This window comes from Dendrobates tinctorius, unplaced genomic scaffold (assembly GCF_039654945.1).
Source record: "Dendrobates tinctorius isolate UK_male_01 unplaced genomic scaffold, ASM3965494v1 ptg000036l, whole genome shotgun sequence".
NCBI lineage: Eukaryota > Metazoa > Chordata > Amphibia > Anura > Dendrobatidae > Dendrobates > Dendrobates tinctorius.
In genome coordinates this window covers 15874086-15886278 of record NW_027361704.1, presented here as the reverse complement: position 1 = coordinate 15886278, position 12193 = coordinate 15874086, and the positions used below count along the sequence as shown (strand labels likewise).

Here is a 12193-nt window from a genome sequence, read left to right as displayed (position 1 = left end):
TTCCTACGGTGCCCTAGACCCCTCGATCACAGCCGGAGAGCTACATAGCCTAAAGACAGAAAGGGGAAAAACTAAACTGCCCCAGAGCAGACCCCAAAGCAATAGGCAGCCCCCAACATATAATGACGGTGAAGCAAGATGAAAACACTAACACAGATAGAAAGATAGGTTGAGCAAATGATGGGGCCCAAGCTAACTACATAGGACAGGATAGGAAAGCTGCTGTCTGCCATCCGCAAAAACCCTATCAAAATGAGCCAACCGACTGATAGGAAAAACAGGCCCTGAAATCGCTAGGCTTCAAAAGACTATATCAGCACTCAGGTATATTCTGAAGACAGAGCAAAAGATCAACAGATCAGAGACAAAAATGGAATTAAGCTCACCCCCAGCCGGGGATGGCAGAACTCCCAAAAAACAAGGCAAAACAAAAACAAAACTGAAGGGTACGAAGCAGAGCAGAAAAACTTAGCTTTGAGACGCAGGAATCAGACTGGCCTCCAAGAATCCAGCAGGAAAATCACTAGCCAGGAAGAAGGGCGTCGGCAGCCTTATATCCAGTCCTCAATTCCAGCCACCCAGTTATCATCTAGCTGCCCAGGTGTTTGGTAATCAGTCTCACTACCTTCCTTCACCAGAGGAGGGAGTTCATCAGACCTCAATGGTGAAGGGAAAAATGAACTCACAACATATCACGATCCATTTTTGGATCCATGGCAGATCTGGATTCTCACATTAAAACTTTTTTCCTTTCAGGCCATCGGGGGTTAATATCAGTTTTCCCCCAGTGGCCGCTGATGTAATTACATTGCTGGTTAGTTTGCTGATGCAGGTGGTGACCACTCCCACCTTCCTTTAAAAGGTCACCTGATGCATAAGCTGACTGTTGGTTATACAGGTCTTTTTGGATACCAACCGTGCTAAAGACAGGAGGTTGCTGATGAAGTGGTGCTTCAGCTGAGTGCTGTTATCTGGTTCCTCACTCTGCGGTGTGGTGCATTGCAGCTGAGAGAACTAAATGTGATTTTTGCTACCCTGTTCCTTTTACTGTCTGTCTATCCTTACCTTGTGTTGTATTAGTGCAGCGATGGGACCAGTGTCTTCACTTGCCAATTCCCTACTTAGGGATAGGTGCAGGGCAAGTGAGGGCTAAGGTATCCTGCTCGGCGACAGGTTGAAACAACCTGTATAGGGACGCTAGTAAGAGTAGGGCATATCCCCGGGAGAGTGCAGGAGGTGTCCATTTCCCCATTCCCTATCGCAGGGCCCACCATTGTAATGGTTTCCCCGGTGTTCCCTTGTTTTACCATTTAGTGACCGATTGTTGGGTCGTATCACACAGGGCCAGTCATTTCGTGACACATGCTGTCAATTTCCTTGTGATCCTCTTTGAGATGCTTCTACTCCTTCATTGGAGTCCAGCTGTGTTTAATTAAACTGATAGGACTTAATTTGTAAAGGCACACACCTGTCTATATAAAACCTCACTGCTCACAGTGCATGTCAGACCAAATGGGAATCATGAGGTCAAACGAACTGGCCAAGGAGCTGAGAGACAGAATTGTGGCAAGCCACAGATCTGGCCAAGGTTACAAAAGAATTTCTGCAGTACTCAAGGTGCCTAAGAGCACAGTGGCCTCCATAATCCTTAAATGGAAGAAGTTTGGGACCACCAGAAGTCTTCCTAGACCTGACCGTCCAGCCAAACAGCACTCGTGGGAGAATAGCCCCAAGATCACTGTGGTTGAGCTCCACAGATGCAGTAGGGAGATGGGAGAAAGCTTGACAAAGTCAACTATCACTGCAGCCCTGAGAGAGAGAGAGAGAGAGAGAGAGAGAGAGAGAGAATGAATTCCAAGAAGACCATGACCCTATGCACATAGCTAAAATAACAAAGGAGTGGCTTCAGAACAACTCTGTGACCATTCTTGACTGGCCAACCCAGACCTCTGACCTAAACCTGATTGAGCATCTCTATAGAGACCTGAAAATGGCTGTCCACAAACGTTACCCATCCAACCTGACGGAACTGGATAGGTTCTGCAAGGAAGAATGGCAGAGGATCCTGAAATCCATGTGTGAAAAACTTATTGCATCATTCCCAAGAAGACTCATGGCTGTACTAGCTCAAAGGGTGCTTCTACTCAATACTGAGCAAAGGGTCTGAATACTTATGACCATGTGATATTTCAGTTTTTCTTTCTTAATAAATTTGCAAAAAATTCTACATTTCTGTTTTTCTCAGTCAAGATGGGGTGCAGAGTGTACAATAATGAGAAAAAAAATGAACTTTTTTTAATTTACCAAATGGCTGCAATGAAACAAAGAGTGAAAAATTAAAAGGGGTCTGAATATTTTCTGTGCTCACTGTATATATCAGGGGCATAGCACACATTGTGGCAGACATTGAAGCCGCTATCGGGCCCATGAGCTGGGGGGCGCCAGTTCTGAGAGGCACTGTTCCAAGCAAGGAGTCATTGTCTCTCATTTCATTACTACACTTGGGAGTCTCCGTGATGTGGCGGATGAGAGGTGGGGCTGTGGAGGCAATTGTTGGTGAATCATAAGGGTGCGGCTTGCTGTGAGGTCATAGCAAATTATGTGGGGGGATTCACTGTGAATTATACTACTTTGTACGCGATTTTTGAGGGCATGATATTCTATGGTGGCTATGAAAGTGGTATTATAGTGGGTAAAAACACTAATATTTCTGTGTACATGCCGCATTACAAGTTCGTCTTCCTGTGTTTAAAAGGTCGGAGGTGTGCACTTCTGTGACCCCCACCTGCTCCACCAATTTTTTTATTTTATTGGGAGTGGGACCCAATACGAACACTTGCTATGAGGCCCCATGATTTCTTTGTATGTCTTTACCTACTTTCCAAGGTTAAGTTAACACCACAGATTCCTAAATTATTAACCCCTTAGTGACAGAGCCATTTTGCAGCTTAATGACCAGGCCAATTCTGACCACTGTCACTTTATGAGGTAACAACTCTGGATCGATTTAACGGATCCCGCTGATTCTTAGACTGTTTTTTTTCGTGACATATTATTCTTCATGTTAGTAGTAAAATTTCTTATACATGACTTATGTTTATTTATGAAAAAATGAAAATATGTCAAAATTTTTGAAAATTTAGCAATTTTCAAACTTTAACTTTTTATGCCCTTAAATCAGAGAGATTTGTCACACAAATTTCTTAATAAATAACATTTCCCACATGTCTACTTTACATCAGCACAATTTGGGAAACAATTTTTTTTTTTGTTAGGAAGTTATAAGGGATAAAAGTTGACCAGCGATTTCTCATTTTTACAACAAAATTTACAAAACCATTTTTTTAGGGACCACATCATATTTAAAGTCATTTTGAGGGGTGTTCATGACAGAAAATACCCAAAAGTGACACCATTCTAAAAACTGCACCCCTCAAGTTGCCCAAAACCACATTCAAGAAGTTTATTAACCCTTTACGTGCTTCACAGGAACTGAAGCAATGTGGAAGAAAAAAATTAACATTTAACTTTTTTTGCAAAAAATTTACTTCAGAACCATTTTTTTATTTTCACAAGTGTTCAAAGAGAAAATAAACCACAAAATTTGTTGTGCAATTTCTCCTGAATACGCTGATACCCCATATGTGGGGGTAAACCACTTTTTGTGCGCACGGCAGAGCTCCCAAGGGAAGGAGCGCCGTTTGACTTTTTCAACACAGAATTGGCTAGAATTGAGATCTGACACCATGTTGCGTTTGGAGAGCCCCTGATGCACCTAAACAGTGGAAACCACCAGCAAGTGACCCCATTTTGGAAACTAGACCCCTTAAGGAACTTATCTAGATGTGTGGTGCGCACTTTGAACCTCCAAGTGCTTCACAGAAGTTTATAACGTAGAGCCGTGAAAATAAAAAATCATTCATTTTCCTCAAAAATGATTTTTTAGTCCACTATTTTTATTTTCACAAGGCTAACAGAAGAAATTAGACCACAAAAGTTGTTGTGCAATTTATCCTGAGGACACCGATAAACCATATGTGGGGGTAAACCACTGTTTGGGCGCATTGGAGAGCTCGGAAGGTAAGGAGTGCCATTTTGGAATGCAGACTTTGATGGAATGTTCTGCGGGTGTCATGTTGCGTTTGCAGAATCCCTGATGTGCCTAAACAGTAGAAACCCCCCACAAGTGAACCCATTTTGGAAACTAGACCCCCGAAGGAGCTTATCTATATGTGTGGTGAGCACTTTGAACCCCCAAGTGCTTGACAGAAGTTTATAACGCAGAGCCGTGAAAATAAAAAATCCTTTTTTTTTCCACAAAAGTGATTTTTTTCTTAGCCCCCAATTTTTTTTATTTTCCCAAGTGTAACAGGAGAAAATAGACCCCCAAAGTTGGTGTGCAATTGAGTATGCTGATGCCCATATGTTGGGTTAAACCACTGTTTGGGCACACGTCTGGGCTCGGAAGGGAGGGAGCACCATTTGACTTTTTGAACGCAAAATTGGCTGGAATCAATGGTGGCACCATGTCGCGTTTGGAGACCCCCTGATGTGCCTAAATAGTGGAAACCCCTCAATTCTAGCTCCAACCCTAATCTCAACACACCCCTATCCCTAATCTCAACCCTAACCCTAATCTCAACCCTGACCCTAATCCTAACCCTAATTCCAACCCTAACCCTAATAGAAAAATGAAAATAAATATATTTTCTTTATTTCATTATATTTCCCTAAGTAAGAGGGTGATAAAGGGGGGTTATTTACTATTTTTTTTATTTTGGTCACTGTGATAGGGTTTATCACAGTGGTCAAAATGTACATTGAATGAATGAATGAATGGAATCTGCCAGCTGGCAGATTCGGCAGGCACACTGCGCATGTGCCCACCATTTTCTTCCCAGTCCAAGATGGCGGCGCCTACCGGAGGAGGCAGGAGGGCCCGAGGACCACCAGGAGGTACCGGGGGGATCGTGCACTCTAATTCTGCAAAATTGCAGCTTTTTTTTGCGGTCGCCGTTATACGGTTAATAACGGCGAACGCATAAGCGGGGTCAGTAAAAACCAACCCAAATCATGTTCTCTGAGGTCTCGGCTACCCCCGGCAGCTAAGACCCCAGAGAAAATCCGGTTCTGGAGGGCACTATACACTTTTTCCACAGCGCTGTTAATTAACGGCGCTGTGGTTTAAGTTCCCCTGAACTACCGCCATTAAAAGGAATATCGGCGGTCGTTAAGGGGTTAAATCTTTGAATTTAAATAAAGCTTTGGTCATTTTGACAACCAAACTATTGTGTTTTGTGCATTTATTCCAGAACATAGGTTTTTTTGTAGTTATGATTCTTTTGAGGTAGAGTGAAGGTACATCGCATAGGCAAAAGTAATGAGCTTTCCTCTAGAGGGAAGAAGCGCTGAATAAAATATGCTAAAATATAACATTTAGCAAGCAACATCTTTGACATTCTCATTCTTAAAGTTTGCCTATGGTTTTTCTTTTCATGTGAAGAGAACCTGTCATCAACGCAAAACCTTGTAAAAATCCTTGAGTTCGCCTGATTCTGTGTCTCCCTTCCATTTTGTGCTGTCTCACTCCATTTTAGAGATATGCACATCAAATTTCTGCTTGTAGTGCACCAGGGTGTTTCTTCAGAGTTTTCTCTAGGGGCATCCATTTTCGCCCCTTCCGCCCAGATGCTGTCAATCACAGCATGGCGGCTGATCTAGCAGTCTCAGAAGACACTGTGATTACACCATAATGTGAACCTGATGCACCTCATTATAATTCAATGCTGTCTGCCTGAACTTGATGGTGATGGATCCCTTACTGAAATGAATTGCTTCGATCTGCTCCTAATATGAGGATGCAAACAAATTGAACAGCGTTGCACCGCACAGCTCCAATCAATGTAAATTAAACAAAGGAATAGGAGCTGTTCTGCAGTAGCCTTCAGTGGCTACTACACAATAAATGGAGTGCAGCTCTTTTCAATGTTTTCACATCCAGTAGCCACCAGTGCTTATAGCAGCTAAACTTGCCTAGCAAACAGTGCCTGTGTTTCACATCCAGCATCTGCCTTTAACAACAGCGAGTGTAGCCGAGATTTGCCCACTGCTATTAACTATTTAAATGTCACTGTTGATATCTGACAGTGGCATTTATTGGCACTTCATGCACCCATTGGTTTAAGGGGGTGACTTGGTACCATGTGCCACCCCTCCTTTAGTTGCTGTGCACATGTGTAACAACCCTGCTGGTATCACTGGCCTCCCATCCCCCACACACCAACTTACTCACTGCTCCAGGCCTTGCTGTGATTTCTGTCTGCTGCCAGCTCCATGCTCTGTGCTGCTTGTCTCCTATGTGCTCTGTGCATGTTTCCTGGCTGTGTGCATAGGGAGGGTGGCACCAGAACTCTCTGGTTCTTATGGAGTCAGGGTGCACCTGTCTAATGTGTCCCTGACCAATTACCAAGAGCCCTCTAGTATTTATGGCAGCTCCAAGCAGTGGAACCTTGCCTGTGCAATGTGTTAACTCAGTTAGTGTCTTGCTACTGAGCTGCCAGGTCTTGCTCTGTGTTCCTCCTTGTCTGGAGGCTTTACTCCTAGCTTTGCTTGGTAATTCTCTGTCTGCCCTCCAGGAGGCAGAATATCCTGGTCTCTGTGTCTTTGTTCTTGCCTTGTACCTGTGTATACTCTGGTCCCTGTGTCCTTGGCCCTGTCTCGTACTGTTGCCCTGTCTGTACTCTGTCCTACCGTTGTCTGTCTGTCTCCTTGTCTTTGGCTTCTTTCCTGCTGTGTCTTTCCTTGTGTTCTCCCTGTCTGCTTGTTTTTCGTACTCTTGCAGCTCTGATTGTGCTCTGCTCTCTTGCAACTCTGCCTGCTCTGTACTCTTTAGGCTCTGTCTTTTCTCCGTACTCTTGCGGTTCTGCTTGGTTCTGGTTCTGCTGCTGCAGAACCTCTCGCTTCTCTACAACTCTTCTCTGCAGCCTTGCGGTTCTCCTCCTGTGTGAACAGGTCCAAACCTGTTCCGTCATACTCCACTCTTTCCTGTCAGTACCCGTACCTGCTCCTTCTGTGTGAACAGGTCCAAACCTGTTCCGTCATACTCCACTCTTTCCTGTCTGTACCAGTACTAGCACCCGCTGTATGAACAGGTCTCTACCTGTTCCTTCTTACACGACACCAGCCTGCCCCGTGACTCAGCCATGCCATGCCTGCTTGCCCTGTGTCTCAGCCATGCCTACGTGTCCTGTGTCTCAGCCGTGCCTGTCCTGTGTCTCAGCCATACCTGCTTGCCCTGTGTCTCAGCCATGCCTACCTGCCCTGTGTCTCAGCCGTGCCTACCTGCCCTGTGTCTCAGCCGTGCCAGCCTGCCCTGTGTTTCAGCCATGACAGCTGTTTATTAATGTGCACTGTAATGTATTTGTCGTGTCCTGTAATGTGATGTATTGTGCATTAGTTTAGGGATAGATTAGTATAAGTGAAATAGAATAGAGGGGGGCACAGTAAAAATAGAGCATAGGATAGATAAGAGTGTTAGCTAGATTCAGGCAGCACAGGGGTTAAACAGATGGGAAGGGCACAGAGCAGGGTAGCACACAGCAGGGGATATAGGAGAAACATTTCCTGGTTAGTGAGGAGTTCCCAAGGCAACATGCATGTATCTAAAGGATTTATATAACTGGAAGAATGGAGCGGCTATGGCTGGTGGGAGTCCCAGGATAGGGACCAGTGTGGATGGCCACCAGTGAACAGAGGTCAGCTCAAGGAGTATTCGGGGTCTATGACCGGGGAAGGTGTAGCTATCACCTTTTCCTAAGGAAACCAGACCTGCGAGGCTAGTAGAACTGGTGAGCCTAGAGCACATGTGGAACAAAGTAATTGCATAAGATGGAAGAAGTTGTCAAGAAGAATCAGGACTGTCTGAAGGACAGGGAGAGTGAAGAAATGCCACTCTGTGTGAACTGTGCTGCTGATTTGATGGATGCCTTGTTGTTGTTAGGTTCCGGTTGCTGCACAGCAGGAATCCCGAGCCTTGCATTCAGCGGTCTCCCATTCCTCTCCGGCCGCACAGGAGGCTGCTCAACAGACTCGTCGATCCAGGCGCTCTGCTCAGACCAGCACTGTAGGCTTGGTTGCTGCTGCCACCTCTGGTCCAGCTATAGCAACGCATGTTGGTCAGCAGTGAGCTACTCCAGGGACTAAGTCCTCCTTTCGGTCCACTAAGCATGCCCGTGGGATGGTCTCTCATTGGAGATCGGAGGTCACATGCTCAGGTCCTTCTCCAGCTCGGATTGGACCATCAGGAGGGTCAGGAAGGTCCCGGAAGGACGCTGCTATAAAGAGTCGCATGGCCGCACGGCGATGCGCTAGTATAGACTCTTATTATGTTTTGTGTGAGTGATGATGGATGCATGTTTCTGGTTATACGCATGATATAGGGCTATTAGAGTCAGAGTCAGCGCCTTGTAGTGGCTAAGTCTAGTGCCACAGTGCATCCCAGTCACAGCACCTTTCTAAGCGCAGTCTAGCACTTTCCTTACCCTAGTCAGGTTAGTGGCATCCACCTGAGTGGTGCAGTGCACACTAGGTGCGTTACTATTTCAGCTATTTCCTTGCTGGCACCGCAGCTGCGGCGCCGAGTGCTAGTGGACTAGAGGAACTCTGACCCTGTGTCCTTGGGGCAGAGTCCTGTGTCTGCATACTAGCGCTCATATGGCTGAGACCTGTGAGCTTAACAGGCTCTGCTGTTTACATTATACGGCTACGTGATTCTGTGGAGCAACAGGACCTGCTTCAGTGCACACCAGGTGACATTAACCCGCGTGTGTTCATTTATTTGTTGCCGTATATCCTCCGCCATTACTCAGCAGCAGGCTCCATCCCTGCACGGTGGACGCCGGGCTGCGAATGCACCTCATATCTCCCTTCTTATTATTTGGTGCGTTCCGCAGGCCCTAACATTATAGTAGCGCCAGGGTCTGGCTAGTAATGGCGGACGAGCGGATGAACAAGGACTGCTGCAGTACATCTGACAGCTGCAGGGCAGGTTGGCGGCTCTCGAGCGTTCAGCCTCAGCTGCGGATGTTACTGTGGTCGCTGCTCATGCAGCCACGGAGGCTGTCTCCCGTGTGACCACTGTCATTCCTGCCCCGACTTTGTCCTGCCTCCCGCTGCCCGAGAAGTTCTCGGGCGATAGTGCTTCTTGTAGGGGTTTCGTGAGCCAGTGCTCTATACAGCTGGAGCTGCTGGCAGCACTATTCTCCTCTGAGCGGGCTAAGGTGGGATTTATTATCTCCCTCTTGTCGGGCAGGGCTTTGGAGTGGGCCACACCGCTGTGGGAGCGGGGTGATCATGTGGTGCAGAGTGCCTCGCAGTTCTTGGGCACTCTGAAGCAGGTCTTCTTGGGACCGAGAGTCACCCATGACACCGCGCTCCGGCTGCTGGCATTGCCACAGGGCTTGTCCATGGACAGCCACTTTGCCATCCAGTTCCGGACGCTGGCCTCGGAGTTAGAGTGGTCAGATAAGGTCCTCATACCGGCATTCTGGAGAAGTTTGGCTGACGATGTGAAGGACGCTCTGGCCACCAGGGAGATTCCCGCTACACTGGAGGAGCTTATCACCGTCTCCACCCGTATAGACCTTCGCTTTGCCGAGTGAGGGTTGGAGCAGTCCCAGTGTAGGCAGAGGTTTAGGCTGGCACCCATTTTTTCTAAACCTCTGGAACCTCCCGATCGGGCGTCCGAGCGTCAGGGGGCTTCCCGTTAGGGATCCAGGCCCCGGTCCGCTCAAGCTCCTGTGACCTGTCATGATTGCCGGCAGTCCGGTCACTTTGCCAACCGGTGCCCACAGCGGCTGGGAAAACGCTTGCCCCTAGTGGCCGTAGGAGGAGGCTCACTAGAACGCGCAGCGTTTTGCTCCAAGTTGTCCTTTAAGGAGACACTTAAGTTTGGTTCTTCCATTCCGGTGGTGGAGGTTTGTGTGGATTCCAGAGCGGAGGGCAATTTTATGTCATCTGCCTTCGCTCAACGGCACGCAATACCACTGGTTATGAAGTCTAAGCCAGTCACCGTCAGAGTAGTGAACGGCGCGACTCTGCCCTCACAGATTACCCACCAAACTGCTCCACTGATACTCTCGGTGTCTCCATCGTATCAGGAGATGATATCCCTCCTCGTCATGCCCGAGGGTATCGACCAGGTCCTTCTAGGGGTTCCCTGGTTGCGGTATCACTCTCCCCATATAGAGTGGTAGTCGGGAAGAATTCTTAGTTGGAGTAAGTCATGTGAGGGTAGATGTCTGAGGGAGTGCATCCAGGTTGCCTCCACTGAGGGCCCCGCAGATCTTTCCTCGCTCCCCAAACACTATCGACAGTATGCGGACGTGTTCTCCAAAAAGGCGGCGGAGACCCTTCCACCGCATCGCTCCTATGACTGTCCTATTGACCTCTTGCCTAGTGCTGAGCCTCCCCGGGGTCGAGTCTATCCCCTATCTTTCCCGGAGGCAGAGGCCATGTCTCAATACATCAGGGAGAATCTGGCAAGAGGATTCATTAGAAAGTTAGTGTCACCAGCGGGGGCGGGATTCTTCTTTGTCCAGAAGAGTGGGGAACTACGTCCTTGCATCGATTACAGGGGTCTTAACACAATCACCATTAAGAATAAGTATCCCCTGCCCCTGATATCAGAGCTGTTTGATAGGCTACAGGGAGTGAGAGTGTTTACCAAACTTGATCTGCGGGGGGCTTACAACCTGATTCGCATCCGTGATGGGGACAAATGGAAGACGGCATTCAACACCAGAGACGGGCACTATGAATACCTGGTGATGCCCTTCGGGCTCTGTAACGCCCCGGCCGTCTTCCAAGACTTTGTGAACGATATCTTCCAGGATATGCTTACCACTTCGGTAGTAGTCTATCTGGATGATATTCTCATCTACTCTCCAGATATTGACTCCCACCGGAGAGATGTTTGCAAAGTTTTCGACCTTCTGCGGGCAAACTCCCTCTATGCCAAGTTGGAGAAGTGTGTGTTTGAGAAGGAGTCCTTGCCTTTCCTGGGCTATATCATCTCCACCAAGGGTTTGGCCATGGATCCTGCAAAGCTACAGGTGGTGATGGATTGGCAGGAACCCCATTCTCTCAAAGCGGTGCAGCGCTTTATGGGGTTCATAAATTATTATCGCCAATTTATCCCCCACTTCTCGACTTTGGTAGCGCCCTTGTTAGCCCTCACCAAGAAAGATGCAACCCCCAAGTTGTGGTCGGAACCTGTCTCCAAGGCCTTCTCCTCTATTAAATCCCATTTCGCTAGCGCTCCCATCCTACATTGCCCCGATGTGGATAAACCCTTCATTCTGGAGGTGGATGCCTCTTCCGTTGGTGCTGGGGCTGTCCTGTTCCAGAAGGACTCGCAAGGTCGGAAGCATCCATGCTTCTTCTCCAAGATCTTCACACCAGTGGAGAGGAATTATTCCATCGGGGACAGGGAGTTGCTAGCAATGAAGTTGACCTTTTCAGAGTGGAGACACCTCCTGGAGCGGGATCGCCACCCTTTCCAGGTGTTCACCGACCACAAGAACTTGGTTTATTTCCAAACAGCCCAGCGGCTGAATTCTCGCCAGGCCAGATGGTCCTTGCTCTTCTCCAGATTCCACTTCACCCTGCATTTTCTCACTGGGGAGAACATCCGGGCCAATGCTCTCCCTCGCTCCGTGGTGTCATCGGAGGAGAAGGAGCCTCAGCTGATAGTCCCATCTGAGAGCCTGAGGACCGTGGCTCCGGTCGCCCTGTCTGTAACCCCGGGCAAGACTTTTGTCCCTGCCCATCTGCGACGGGAGGTCCTCTCTTGGGCTCATTCGTCCAGGGTGGGTGGACATTTTGGGACCAAACGGACCTCTGAGCTTCTGGCGAGGACGTACTGGTGGCCGCATATGGCCCGTGACGTCAGGGTCTATATTCAGGTGTGCGTCTCTTGCACCCAGAATCGGTCCTCTCGGCAGCGGCCCGCTGGGCTACTCTATCCCCTGCCGGTAGTGGACAGGCCCTGGGAGATGGTGGGTATGGACTTTGTGTTGGGACTACCCAAGTCCAATGGCAGCACCGTCATTTGGGTTGTCACCTACCATTTCTCCAAGATGGTGCACCTGGTACCACTCTCTCAGCTACCTTCCGCACAGGGCCTGGCAGCGTT

General features: G+C 48.2%; 1 protein-coding gene across 4 annotated transcripts in view; it reads right to left on the bottom strand.

Moving 5' to 3' along the window:
- The window catches only part of LOC141087889 (A disintegrin and metalloproteinase with thrombospondin motifs 2-like), an 851362-nt gene that overhangs the window by 669861 nt on the left and 169308 nt on the right, over nucleotides 1-12193 (bottom strand). The window contains exon 1 of one of the 4 annotated variants that reach the window (XM_073573741.1): nucleotides 6289-6391. The exons of the other annotated variants lie outside the window; for them this stretch is intronic. The gene's annotated coding sequence lies outside the window, so the exon portion shown is untranslated. Of the gene's footprint in view, nucleotides 1-6288; nucleotides 6392-12193 lie in introns of those variants that run through there. 4 annotated transcript variants of the gene reach the window in all.